The sequence below is a fragment of the Colius striatus genome, chromosome 11 (genome assembly GCF_028858725.1).
Source record: "Colius striatus isolate bColStr4 chromosome 11, bColStr4.1.hap1, whole genome shotgun sequence".
Lineage (NCBI taxonomy): Eukaryota > Metazoa > Chordata > Aves > Coliiformes > Coliidae > Colius > Colius striatus.
In genome coordinates, this window is record NC_084769.1 from 3053800 (window position 1) to 3066202 (window position 12403).

At 40.1% G+C, this 12403-nt stretch overlaps 1 protein-coding gene across 10 annotated transcripts in view; it reads right to left on the reverse strand.

Annotated features, from left to right (window-relative positions):
• MBD5 (methyl-CpG binding domain protein 5) overlaps nt 1-12403 on the reverse strand; it is a 138542-nt gene that overhangs the window by 125367 nt on the left and 772 nt on the right. The gene's annotated exons all lie outside the window — the stretch shown is intronic.

The following is a 12403-nucleotide window of genomic DNA, read 5'->3' on the forward strand; positions in this document are numbered from 1 at the left end:
TGAGCAGACTGAACTACTTCCTTTTCTCCTTGAAAAGATTTAATAACCTGCAACTTTCTTCTGTGCCCTACTTGTGGTCTATTGTTTTCTTCCTCCTTGTATAGAATCTGCTGAAATAAAATTTTATAGAGTGTCAATTCAACAAAGGAAAAACTATAAAGTTCACTCTGACAGCTCCCTTTTGCAAAAAAATTAATCAAGAAAGAAAGAAGTGGAAAAAAAAATCCTTTGCCCTTGAAAAGATGAATTTAATAACCTTAGGTATTCTATAGCTGTATTTACAAAAAAAGGTTTTGGACACTAAACAAAGTCTCTATAGAAATGAGGAAAAGGTTTTGCCCAAGTCATAAACTTCTTTCTTTCCACTGCATAGAGGAAAACACGCTACACTTTACAACTAAACATAAGCTCACCACTCTGAGAGGTTCGAGTTCCAGCCATCTCCAAGGGAAGCAAAGCTGTGAGATGACACCGCCAGATGAAGCAGCACATAAACACATAAACATACTCTCTTCAAATTTAGGTGAGCAGTTACCATTACAGAAGGATTGTTCTGTCCAGACATTGGTTGAAAGTTTTCTTACTGAAAACACATTATAAACATTTAAGATTATAATAATAGCACCAAATTACAGTGCATAATACTAGAAAAAGTAAATAAAAGAAATTTACTAGATGATAGAATGTAGAAAAGGCATTCTGCTTTAAAATACAGCATAAAATAACAGTCACGGTAAAAGTAATGTAAGGTTATAAATGAAAATGAGGCCAGCACTCTTAAATACTTAACATCTCCATGTATTTCCCATTTAATATCTCCTACTGTAATATTGCAGGACTTTATTTTCTTCACTTTTATCTAAAATAATTATGTCTGATTTTAAGATTTTGGATAAGAATGAAAAAACCCATAAGACAGATTATCAGAGCCCAATCCTGCTGCTGAGCATGTCATTATATTTCATGCAGAACGGGTATTTTCACTTGGTTAGATTCCCTTCCAGCCTGTCTGAAATCAAACAATCCATCAATCTGGGTATTTCTACAGAAAAATCTAAATTAAAAAAAACAAGATCCTCTCAAATGTGGTTTTCAGACTTAAAGTAAATATTTATTTATAGTATTTATTTCTTTCATCAAATGCTGAATCATGGGGAAAATGTCTCACTCATCACTGGTTTGCAGGTAATTTTATTTCAGCTGATAGAATAAATCCCTTTTTCTTGTTTTTGGCAAAACTGTATCAGAATATTTACTTGAAACAACGTTGTACAGCTGTTGCAGTTGAGAGAAAAACATACCTTTAAATATTTGGGGGTTTGGTGGTTTTTTTTTTTTTTTAGCTTTTTTGCTTTATTTTTAAAGTCTTGAATAGAAAAAAAAAGAAGGAAAAAATCAGTTCTTTTCTTGTACAAGCAAAGATATACCCTTGTAGCCAAGCTTAAGAAGCTAACATAGCTCAGTATCAGCAATTTGAATTTAAGCTCTGCAACAATTTCATTGTAAGTCTCTTCTACTGTTCATAATAAATTAGCACTTTCCTTTTTTGATTCTTTATTGAACTGTGTAAAATCATCTCCCTGTATTAGGTCCACAATAATTTTCACAGAAGTCAATGGAAAAAAAAAAAAAGAATCCCTCATTATTACTATTATTCTATATTACAGTAATTCCAAGGCTCCAGTTATGACTGACAAATACAGAAAAAACACTGTCCAGAAGTGGCATATAAAGTAATGCAGTCCATCATTGAATTCAAATGGACCAGAGGATAACTCTGAACATTCAGACTGTTTTCTGCCTACAAAATCAACACATCTGGTTCCTACTTCTGCTCAGGTTCCTCAAAAAACTGTGTTCCCATTTCTGTTGAAATACTTAAGCACTCAAAATACATAGAATCCCATGTTATTCAAGAGATACTCCTTTCTTCACTAAGGTATCCTGAATTTATTTCCTGTGCCATGGTCATTTCAGACCAAGGTCTCAAAACCAGAAACTGCTACATCATATTAAAGCTTCTGTTCACTAAAAGAAAAAAAAAAGCAAAGCTTTTTTGTCTGTATTCAATGGAAGAATGTGTTTGCCCCTGTGTATGCAAGCCTGGCAAGATTTATCTGAAAAGGAAGATGTGAGCAATTTAAGAAATAATTGTATTATTTCTATTAACTATAAAACACACACTTCTGGTTTTGTGGAATAAATTCATAGCCTGAAAACTCTGAAGAGTCAAAACAAAGAAGTTAAATTCTCTACCAGAATGCATTTGCTCAAGTGTAAAGCTAACAAATGCTAACATTTTTGGCAACCCTTCTGCATTTCTGTATCATTAGGTAGTCAAGCTATTTTTTGATTTTGCTTGCATGATGTTGGATTAGAATAATCCATATAAATCAGTGGTTTCCCCTCGCTAGGAATACTGTGTTTACTTCTGGTCATCTGATGTCAAAAGGATGCATAGAAAAATAGGGAGGTTCAGAAATCTATAACAAAAAAAGACTTGAATGTACAGCAGCGGATTCGAATTGTTTACTCAAGAGAGGAGTAAGAAAGAATATAGTCAAAGTAAACAAAATAATGGCAAGCCAGGGAAGGCATGCTGAGCATTTCAGTCACCCTTTACAGAATATAATGGTGAGATGCTTTTCCTAATGAAAACTTAAACACGTAGGTCTTTGACAAAGAGAGCTGTTTATGCTACGGGAATGACAAAATTCTCCAATGCTTTCCTCCAACCAAGACGTGGAGTCCTCAGCCACAAGACAGAACTGAAGCAAGACAAAGAAGAAAAAGCTGAACTCAAGTCATGTATTTAGTTGCCTAGAGACTTCAACTCGTGGAAGCCTAAACATCTAGGCCAAAGTCCTCAAAGATATTGAAGCACTTCTTTTCAACTGATAGCAGTTATCACTTGGAAACAGTGGGGCTTGGTGTCCCAATATGCTCGAGGAACAAGCCTGTAACAACTTTAAGCCCCTCCAAGTCTAGGCAGCAACAAAGAGACAATATGTGAAATTATTTATATGCCTGAGAGTGGTCAGATGCCTACTTATTTTCCTTTCCAAATCATCCTGAGACTCTGTTGCATGTAAAGATTGTGATCAAGCAGCACTTTCTAGACAATACTGTGTGTGAAAATAAAAGTATGAAGCCCCATGGCTGTATCTTTGCTAAGGTTGTCCATTTTTTCCCCCCCATTAAATAGTCACCATCTCCCCTTCCCACCACTTATGTTGCTGGATCTCCTCCCTCTGCCGTGGCAAATACTTTATACACAGCCACACGGTCCCTGTTTCCCAAATAGCCTCCCCACTTTCGTGATAGTCCTGACCACCTTTGCATCCCCCCAGCTCCAGCCTTCCACTCTTCCTCAAATGCTCTCTGCTTTTATCTACTTCCCTCCCTGCTGCATCCCCGCTGCCATTCACTCCCCTCTATGCTGCTCCACTCCTGACCACCCCTCTCCCCAAAGCCTACTACTTCCTAACGTCTCACTACTCACTTCCTTCCTACTCCCACACCACAAGGCCCTACAGGAACTTTCAGTTACAATCCTCCTTTCTTTCAGAGAGAGTAAAACACCCTGTTCCCTTACAATAAGTGTACCTAATGTCAAACACCAGGGTGAAGAGCAGGAACACACATCCGCAGGCAGCACCTTGCAGCTTCAGGAAACTTGCCTCTCCGGTGCAGCAGGCTTCACCAGCCTTTGTTTGCACAGAAAGAAAAATATTCCTACCCAGGGATGTCTTCTCTGAACTTTCAGGTTTATTCATGGCATTCCAAACTCATTGCACTACTGACAGGCAGGAAAATGCCACAGAGTTGACCACCAAACATTACTTCTTCAACCAAGTAATAGTTAGTAAGTTCTTAGGTATTTCTATTTGAGCAAAGCAAAGTGAGTAAAGCAAAAGTAAACGACCGAAGAGTCTACACAGAACGAGGACAGAACAATTACTGATTACACTGGACAGGATTAATGAGGGATTAAAAAAAGTATAGTAATTATTTGCAGATTTTTAATGAACATATGGACTCATATAACCTAATCCTAAATCACCCCTGGTCTGCGGAGGGCTCTAGCATGCCTCCTGACCAACCATGTTCAGACCTGGTAACAAGCAATAGAACAAGAGGAAACGGCCTCAAGTTGCAGCAGGGGAGGTTCAGGCTGGATGTGAGGAGGAATTTCTTTGCTGTAGGGGTTGTGAGGCATTGGAAGAGGCTGCCCAGGGAGGTGCTGGAGGGGTTTGAGAGCCGGGTGGATGTTGCACCGAGGGCAATGGACTGGTGGGTGATGGGGCTGGGACAGAGCCTGCACTCCATGAGCTTAAAGGTCTCTGCCAGCTGAAACCATTCTATGGTTCTATGACCCTGTTAGGACATGAGACAGAATTCTCTATAAAGCGATTTCTTTCAAGACAACAGTAAGTGGAGATATCTTCAATTTAATGTTTCCCAGTTGTCAGCAATGAATGCTTATATCCACCACCATTATAATGAATATTTTCATACATTACGTATTGATCTTGAACAGTACCTAATGAAACAGAAACTGAGAGGTATTTCATTTTTTCTATAAGAGAAGCTCAGAAACACTGGACATACAGATAGTACAAACAAATTGTAATACACACAAAGTATTAGAATAATTTGCCATAATTAGCAAATGCTGAATATTAACACTTTTCCCCCCATTTTGTTAAATGCGATAACATCAATACTCAGAATAACACACTGCCAGCAGTTCCTCTATGGGATGTGTGTCTCAGGGGTTTGTAGAAACTCCCTAACTTCAAAAAACCAAGAAGAATAAAGTTAGAAATTATTTCTACTCAGCATAGATCAATACTTGATAAAGTTAATCACCAATCTGGTCAATCACCAGAAAAAACAGTAACCAGGAGGCTCTACAAAGTTCATGTTATCATTCTCTGACAAGAAAAACCCCAGTTATTGCTCTGATAATTAAGAAAACTGATGTAGTTCCTACACAGGAATACTCTTATGGCATAAAGCATTTCTAAGGTCCTTTTACACTAAAATAATCTTACCTTTCCATTTGCTGTTTAACTTTTAGTTCCGAGGCTATGCTCACTGTGTTCTACCTCACCACATGTCTGCAGATTCTTAGCAGAAGTCTTACATCAGACACTGACTTGAGTTACAAGAAATTCTTAAGACTGATTCGTAAGTGTGAAGTTTTGGAGAAAAGGACAATGGGAAAAAGACCAGCAAGAACCAGGAGCAGAGGAAGAAAGCGATGTATGTAAGGTGATCCACTAGGAACCCACATACCAGTTGATTAAGCCTAACAACCAGCTTTTGGGATCATTACATGGTTAGAACGGCTCATTCCCCAATACCTTTGTGAAGTTAGAGCTCATGAAAAATTCAAGTTTAGGGCTTGCTCCAGCACCCAAGGAAGTTAATAAATATTTTAGTACTGACATCAGCGAAAACAGAGTAGACCCTTTATTTTTTTCCCTTAGAGATTTCACAATATAGATTTTTTAATAACAAAATATCAAGAGTACAAATATTGATATTACAAAAATAAAATGAAATCCCCTTTCATAGCAGTATTCAACACCCCAATTAGGTGGCTAACACAGATGTACTTATCAGAGAACAGTAGCTTGGCCAAAGTGATAGAAAAGCTACAACAAAGATGGTACAGAAGTCATGCAACCTTCAGAAAAAGAACCCCATCAACGCTACCACAGAGAGCACTGCAACTTTATAGCTAGTGTGCTCTGCACAGATGGACAAGTCATTTTTAGAAATGAATCATGCTGCAAATGATTTTACTAATTTTAAAACAGAGGTGAGGAACCAATAGCCTACAGGCCAGATACGGTTCAGATGGCCGACACACACAGACGTGCTTCATTACTTAATAACGCCAAGTCAAGACTTCAAGGAAAACTGTGTTTGTTTTAAAAGGCTCCAAACAATTCACATGTTTTTTAAATACATAATCCTTAAACCCCAACATCAGCCTGAAGTTTAAAGTAGTAAATGAAATCTGTGTTATTAGTTTGCATGGAGTTTTTTCAGCACAGAAATTATTTATTGTCCACTGAATACAGAACATTCTTGTCACCCCGAGAAGATGGGACTTAGCCCTCAACATTTAAACTACCTCAGCAGCAAAAAGTCAACTGGGTTTGGACAACAGCCTATGCAATGATAGTGGCAGAAAAAAGTTGAAGCCTGCTCCAATATAGAGCAACGCACTCTCCAGCCCTTATTGAGGCCAAAACTTCCCTGAAACCAATGAACGTTTTGCCTTGAGAAGGTGCAGTCCCAAATATAGATCTCGGGCTTTCATAGATGGTGTCTTTCAAAGTGCAAAGCATTCCCGAATCTGAACGTGTGTCTAGGCTTCTAAATATGAAAAGAACAAGTGAAAAAGAATTTAAGAGAAAAATCATAGGCTGCCACTGTGCTTTCATCCTTTCTGCAATTATTTGCAGCTGCCATGAACATATTGATATTTAGTAAACTGAAGGCTGCAGCTTTAATTGAAGTTTGACTGCTATAAACAGTTAGCTGCCTGGCTCTGGCCCGCACTCTAATACCATCAGCAGAACAGAGATGGGAAGCATAAACAAACCTTTTAACTAGATTACAGTTTCTAAAACGGCCAAGAATCCCTTCGGCAAGAACTCCTGTGTGACAAAATGTTAAAGGAGGAAACGTATTTTGAAAGAGTATCTTAAAAAAGCCTAACCTTTCCCAAGATAGTATGAATGAGAGTCTTCTGAGGAAAAGGACTTTAAGTTTTCAAAGGGGGTTGTCCTTGAGAAACATGGTCTGATCTTTCAAGAAAAAAAAACATAAAAAGCCAGAAAACTTTAAAACAAATGCTTGCAAAACAGAACTATATTTTGTAACGTCTTTTTCTCTCTCAAGACTTAAAAATATGTGAAGAAAAGTTACCAAACTTTGGAACAGCAGCAGATTTGTGAATTTCAAGTAGTCACACCTAACAGAAACAAGTTGTGTCAATAATCGATACCAGCATGTCTGCCTCTTAAATCTCATTCTTCTCATCATCGGCTCCAGACAAGCCTCTTCCCCATAAAGGTTGGGATAGGAGACAGTATTCCCTCTTCTGTCTCCAAGCCCATAAAGATAAAAGGAACTTCTGTACCAAAAAAAAGCAGCTCACGACAGATTTCTGACTGTTTTGTTTCTTTAATCAGGTATCTCATTTGGTCACTTTCGCACTGTTACCTTTCCAAATACCCCCCCCAAAAAAATGTTCCTCTCATCCAGGGCTTCAATGACAAGATCCAGCAGAAACTTCTTTGGGTCTTTGTCCTCTACATAATATAAAATAAAAGAAAATTGACCTCCATGAAACAGCTTCATTATCTCTAAAGGTCCCTCCCAAACCCTACCGCTCTATGATATGTAAATATACACAAGGCACGTGAGTAAAAGCTTAAAGGATGAAGACAAACCCCACGTTTGTTTTCCACATTTTTATAAGGACTTTAGTGTGTCACAACAGATAATCCTAAATAATGTGTCAGCAACGATCTACTAGAACTTTAAAAAAGGTCTAAAATTGGCAAATTGAAGATTCATTTCCATGTTTCTGAAACATTAGGAATGGAAAAGTGAGCCTGGCTATATTTATGATATATAGGCCTAGGTTCTATTTGGCTGACTTTTACTTTTGTCCAAACTTAAATGGCATTTGTTTCCTTTGGCAGCAGGGTACAAGGCAACATTATTGCAAGCCTCTCTTTATCTAAATGTTGAGAATATCACCATTTGATCCAACAGGATTTGTAGTGCAAACAATTGACAACTGTTCTGGTTCCCTCACTTGGGAATTTTTCTTAGCAAGACCATCCTACTGATGCTGCAAAGCATGGGCCCTAATATTTAGGTTGCTGTTTACATTTCAGATTACTCTCCTTTAAGTGAGTCACAAAAAAAAGGGGATTTAATGTCATTGAAAATGTAAACTATTCTCAAATTATGAGATGATTTCTCTTTATTTTTTAAATCCTGGGCTTCACCTTCCCCTCATATGGGAATAATGTAATTAACATCTTTCTTCCAGAGGTCTTAGTTACCAGATTTGTGACAAGATAAGAATTTTTACAATATTGTTTGCTTACTTTAAGACTTTCCTGTAGAAGAAAAAAAAAACCCAGAACACTGATGAATTTAACGCAGAGTAGAACAGAAGAAGTTCCAAAGAAACACAAGGAAACACTTCTTCAGTGTTCAGGTGAGGGAGCACTGGCAGGGGCTGCCCAGATGGGCTGTGGTGTCTCCTTCTCTGGAGACATTCAAACCCAGCTGGATGAGCTCCTGTGTGATCTACTGTAGGTGGTCCTGCTCTGGCAGGGGGGTTGCACTGGATGAGCTTTCCAGGTCCCTTCCAGCCCTGGAGATTCTGTGATTCTTTGATAAAGAAAGTGATTAGAAATCACAGCAGTGATTTCCAGATATTCTACTGTTTCATTTTTAAAGTAAATTTAAAGCTTTTGAAACAGATCTCCAGAAAAAAAACAACCCAACCCCAAAGGAACAACATTATGACAAATCTATCCTGTGCATCTCCAGGCCTTCCCTATCTCCTTCTACAACGTTTCCAAGCTCCCACCAAACCAACCAACACTCAAAGGCCCTCTCTGGGGATTGTTCCTTAATCATTCCCACTGGAAGAACAGGAGGTAATGGTGATTTTCATGATGGCAACACCTGCCAAGGCACAGCTAAATCCAAATGACCATCTCCTTTCACAAAGGTCTATGACCAGCTGTCTAACAGTAATGACTGATTCCTGTTCCCAGGTGCCCCATCAAAACAACTCCGAGGCGAGAGGCTCAAAATACAGATTGTTGCTTTAATTTTTCAGGACTGTTCTAAAATATGTGGGTTTCACATTTCTTTGATGTACTCCTGCTCGTACTGGGTATACAGCTAAACATATATGCATATGGACTCACATCCTTCATAAAGATGTAATCTAAGAGGGTTTGGGAAATTTTACCTTGACTTCAAAATAGTGCAAAGTTAGAAGATTCATCAGAACGAAACAAAAAGGTGCTGCTATAATAAAGAAGTTGGAATCTGAAGAAAGGAAAAGAGTCAGCACTTCTTAATTTCTTAACTGCTGCTTTTTATTAGCATCCCACTTGATTTAACTCCAGTTCCACAGCTTTCAGGCTGCTTTAATTTTTATCTGTCTCCAATGCTCTACCAAAATGTTATTCCTAATACAGGCCTTGGCTCCTCTGTAGGCCTATTGGAAAGTGATGGAGCAGTTATTATTCCACCTAACAGTACAAAAAATAAATACAAAGACAAATCAGTGAAACCCTGTGGTTGAAAACATTCAAGTAACTCTTAAAAAGAACAAACAAGTCCTTAATGGCACAGGAACATTAAAAAGCGTATCCTGTATCTTTTTATTGTTGAAATCAATGGTAACCTTGACACCTTCTTCCACTGGTACAAAACAGAAACCAATGCAGTCCCTAGAATGTAACCAAAGAAAACCAAGCACCTGAACAACTGAAGGAGCCCCAAAGAACAAAACCAAACTTCCCATTTTTGCAGTTTGATCAGTGTTTTTAAAAAGCAGCTGAGCTACTTGCAAGTGTTGTGTCCTGAGCCATTAATAGACTCTTCTCTCGCAAGCTGCTTTGTGCATGTGGTCTCCTAAGCCCGCAGAAAGACACACGGACATTAGCAGGGCTCCAGATGGGCACGAGGGGCCACCCCCCTGGCCTCCTGCTTTCCAGGAGAAACATCCACAACAAGCACTCGCTGCCCATTCAGGAACTAATTTTGTAGTTATGGACCGTGTTCAAGTTGTTGATCCTCCACACACAAGGAACATAGATAGCAGTAGGAAAACAAAATAATCTACCGAGAATCTGAACTGAGGAACCCAGACAAAAGCCAAGGCATTCCAGTTTTGAGTGGTCAGTTACTTATGCTGAGATCTTCAGTGCACTTAAACAAGGAGAAAGACTGATCCCTTCACAGGCAAAGAAGAACGAATGGAATGCCATCGAAGAAAAGTTGAAGTCATGAAAGTATTGCATCATAAAGACTGTCTCCAAACAGCCACCTATCTAAGCTAAATAGAAACTAAGACATTAATCTACAGAGGAAAGCAAGACAGCCAACTCCAAGGAAAGGCTGTTCAAGACAAATACAAGCCTGGCCCGAACAGCATCTTTACATCTAGCACAGCCTACATTTCACCACGGTAGGCTCCTTGCTGATTCAAAACAATCTCTCTGACCCAGTGTATCGGAAGCCGCTAACCTGGAATACATGAGAAGAATTACTAGTTTTGGCTCAAAAACCCAAACAAAACTGTATTGCCCTTTAATGATGGCTGTTGATAAGGCAGTCTTCCTTAACCCAAGCCACGTCAGCTCTTTCAGTCCTTCGGAGGCTGTTGTGGTGGCAGCCAGAAGCCCCAGATGATCTTGAGCCACCTTTGTGCCAGGGGCATCACCAGAGACATGACTCTGATTCCCAGCCCCACTAGAGGCTTCTCAGTAGGGACATTCCCCACCCATCCCCTGCAGATCAGCTTTTCCAGCACAGATGTGGCTGCAGGAGCTGCAGGCCGATGGAAATGAAGCGTCTCTCAGTAATTTTATCTCTAGGATTTGAAGTAAGAGAAGACTCTGAATGATTCTGCCCAGCTTTAGAATTCCGTTCGGGTTATTTTACTGAGCCGTCATATTAAAATCAAACCCTACCATTTTTAACAGTAAGTCACGAAGAAATTAAAGTGTTAAAATCCCTGTAATAAATAATACATCTCATCAGCTGTAGGTCATGAAAGTTGCAAGGAAGATCTGCAGCTCGACATACATTGGGAGCGTAATCCCGAAGCCGCTATAGGTTTCCACACACAGATGAAAGTAGATCAATGGTATCTCAGGTTGAGAAAGGAAGCATTGCCACGAAAAAAGAGAATGAAAAGAAAACTGTGTCCTTTACTCCTGGACAGTCTTTTGCTGTCCAACTCTCTTGCCTGTAGTAAGCTAACTGAAAGGAGGCTCTCACGTTTAAAGGAGGGGTTTTTATATGCCTATTTGACAATGGCTCTTGCTGTTGAATTCTCTCACGTGTTTAAAATCAAAGTCATCTCGTTTTTACAGGAAACTGATGGCAAACTACAGTTATGGCTGCTACCTTCAGTTCTTCTTCACAATACCCTTTTATAAGGATTTGGTCCAACTATATTTTTCTCTCATTCTTTCCAACCCCATCAAATTACGGCTTTCTCAAACTCTTTCCAGCTCCATCACAAAACCGCCGCTCCACGCAAAACACGTATGTACAAATTAGACATGGGAGATACCAAAGCATTTCAGGAGAGCTCTTTCTTGTGGGTACCCTTCCCACGTGAGGCAGGGATGACACATGTTCTCTGCTGACCACCATTTAGCCGCGGTACCCCGCTGAAACACATACTCATGGCTTACTTCATGGTACTGCCTGCTCCACGGTGCTTAATAAACTCAGCACTCTAAACTGTCTTTGTAAAATTACAGGGGACGTAATTAAGCTCCAGAAACAAACAGGCGACAGCAATTTCAATATAAACATCCTACTTAAGGAAGGGACTCTTATTTCAGCTTGGCATTTATGCCCAAACTCTTACTTCTGAATCCTTGCAAATCTCCAGGAGGCTTCTTCCAATATTTCCTTGAGTTAAGCATTTAGTTTGGCCCCTTACATTTTAATCTAATTTCAGACATTTTGACAGGTAAACTTTCCTTTTAGAAACAAACCAAACCCAAGTCAGATCAGCCTAAGGGCTGCACCTCACCTAACAAACCAGCAACACTGTCCGCGTGGATGGAGACATTTGGCCTTTCCAGCAGAAGGCCACAGGAAAAACAGATCACGACACATATATTTGAGCAAATCAGTGCCCAAATATAGGCAGCCACCAAGGATAGGCACGCACTGCTACCCAACCTGCGACACCGAGTCCCATCTTGCAAACGCTGACATTCATCACGAGCCCAGTTCCTGGACTATCCCTGGAAGTTCAGCTCGCCAGCGGGTCTTTGTACCACCGAGGCCTTTAACGACCTCAGGGGTTTGATAAGTCAAATAACGGCTTGAGCCCAACCCGGTGAGCAAATCCCGAGGGCTCCCCAGCACCCTGCCGTTATTTCAGCCACCCCATTCCCCGCCGCGGTGACGAAAACAACACTTTCGAGACGAGCCGGGGCTCAGCACCCACCGGAGTGGCCCCGAACTTTCCTCGCAACACCGCACCTTCAGCCGAAGGCCGACATTAACCCTCCTCAGCCCCGAACCGAGGAAGGGAGGTTGGAGGGCCGGGGGAAGGTCTGAAGAAGCGGCCCCCGGGGTCGGCGGGGAGAGC